Source organism: Lycorma delicatula, chromosome 3 (assembly GCF_047948215.1).
Source record: "Lycorma delicatula isolate Av1 chromosome 3, ASM4794821v1, whole genome shotgun sequence".
NCBI lineage: Eukaryota > Metazoa > Arthropoda > Insecta > Hemiptera > Fulgoridae > Lycorma > Lycorma delicatula.
The window spans coordinates 540,018-542,728 of NC_134457.1; positions in this window are offsets into that span (position 1 = coordinate 540,018).

The following is a 2,711-nucleotide window of genomic DNA, read 5'->3' on the forward strand; positions in this document are numbered from 1 at the left end:
CAGTACATATTTTTTTCAGCATATGGTTTTTACTGCTGAGGAAACCTCAAAGTATTTCATTGTGAAAATCCAGACCCTTGTTAAATTCTTCTGTCTGGAAATTTGTGATTTTTATGGACAAAAGGACTTCTTGTAAATATATTCAGAAAATATCTTTCTGATTACAGCTGCAAGATTAGTAACGGCATACTGTAGAGTATGTCTGAGAAGTCCCCATACTGCTAGACAAACGTGCAAATGACTTTCATATATATTTTGAATATTTTTGTACATTTGTAGTTATGAATTACTTATTCACTGGATCTATGCTAGGATGTCATCATGCTGAACATAAGAGCTATGCATCTCCACATTATCCTCAAAATGTCGCGAAGCATCTCAGCTATTATAATTCAAAATGCTTCCTCCAAACTGTTCGGCCATCCTTAAATTGTTCCGTATCGACACATTGAAATATATAGGGCTTGATTTTTCACCACAATGAGTGTTTGATGTGATAGCGTTGAATCTTTATGATGGCTATTGCACTGAATAAAGATAATAATTAAAAGGTTTACATGGTGTTCTGTTTTTATGCAATTAAATTTCTAGGTACCCTAGCAGCATATGAAATTTCAGCTCCATACAATTAACCATTCCTGAAAAATAAATTTATGTTAAAAATACAAAATGGTGGATAGCTGGTAAACTAAGCATTTGCGATTTATGTTGACTTAGAAGTTTTCTTTATTTTAATTTGGGGGATCATTTCCTGAATTCTTGAAACGATTTTTATAAACAACTGTATATAGAGGTGTACCACAAAGTCCTTCCGGGACTTTCATAACCTATTGTACTTGTGAAAATAATGGGTTCATGTAAACATAGTCCTAAAATGCTCCATTTATGAGTTACGGCTAGTGAAAGATTTCACTCGGATTTCAACTACCACAGTGAAATGAGATTGTACTGAAATTTTTAGGATATTAATTAAGAGACAATTAATGATTTCTTATGGTTTTTGACCTGAAAAATTGAATTAAATAGGTTCCAGAACTGTCTCTGCACTATTTTTTGAGAAATCTGGGGTGAAAACCAATAAATTAGGTAAAAATACCCTGTTTTTTTATGTTTTAACATACAATAACTTTGTTAAATGGATAATAAATACAAAACTTATATAGAATTTAATTCTGGACAAAATTGTGCAAGATAGGTTGAATAAAACAAAGAAAAGTTAGAAAAATTCAAATTTTATTTAGAAACGGTACACTAGACCAAAGTGCATTGTATGTACCAGTTTATAATAAAAGTTAAAAAATGAGCCCGCTATTTTCAACAGATTTCTTGTCACGCTTCTGTTGCTCTTTTTAGTTCTTCAGGGTTGTCCTTAAGTTGCTCAGCCACATCCACAATGCAGGCAATTAATTAATTTCCCATGAGAATGTATTTTATTTGTTTTGTTTACAATATTTTCCATTCATTCCACATGCAAAAATCTAAAGGTTTTAGATCAGATGATCATGGTGTCCAGGAATGTGGACCTCCACAACCATCCATTTCTCAGGGAAATGATGATTTAAGTGAGTGGAAACAGTGCAAGAGAAGTGGGGAGACGCACCATTGTTCTGGAATCTTCAAGCAGCTGTGGCAATTCTTGAAGAAAGTGCAAGCAGACCTAAGCATTTAAGTGGCTAGATAAAATGAACGGTCCAAACAGCTGATTGCGAAGAAGACCAAACCATACACTGATGCTAAATCAGTGTTGAAACCTTCTTTCTGCCATTTCATAAGAATTTACTTCTGCATGTGAAAGTTGTTGATGCCATTTCAAGTGAAATTTGTCTCGTTTGTAAAGAAAAAAACAATTGTAGAATTGACAATTTGTATTCCACCAGCTGCAGAACTCCAAGCAAAGCAGACCAACTCCTGAGTGTTTTTTGATAAAGATAAAACTTGTTTTAAGTATCCTCCAGACATCATGTACTGATGCCTGGACTATATCAGTAATGATTTCCTCATAACAGTATTATGTTCGACAGATTGTTTGTAGTTGGTATGAATATGAGGTAGTGAACTGTTTCCCGAAGATTGCGAAAAATTTAATTAATTATTTTGGGATCTGGAATCATGCGATTTGGAATTTAATGTATTTCATACATTACTGCAGCAGCTGTAGCATTACCATTATTACACACACCCAAAATTAATACCTTATCAGCATATTTCTCTGTTGTACGTAAGTACGGCATTACCTCAATGGCAACCTGATTACTTAAAACTAAAATTCATAGTAAACCTTTGCTAATGACAGCTCAGTTCACAGTACCTGATATTTTTAATGTACCTAACAAAATGATTTTAACACAAATACAATATTGTATTGTGCATTGTTGATCAGCTGTTATTTTATTACCAATTTTGAAATAATTTTTCAAATAATTTATTGCATTTCTATCATTTATAAAAAAATTATCTGAGTAATTATGATTGCAGTTTTATTTCCAGTCTATTTAAATTTTTTAACAGCATAATTTGTTTTCACAAATTTTTCTCATTACCAAAAAGAATTTGGTTTTTGTTTATTACCCATTTAACAAAGTTATTGTATGTCAAATATAAAAAAACTGGAGTTTTTACCCCAGTTTATTAGTTTTCACCCCAGATTTCTCAAAATCTACTGCAGACACAGTTCTGGGGCTTATTTTATTCGATTTTTCAGGTCAAAAACT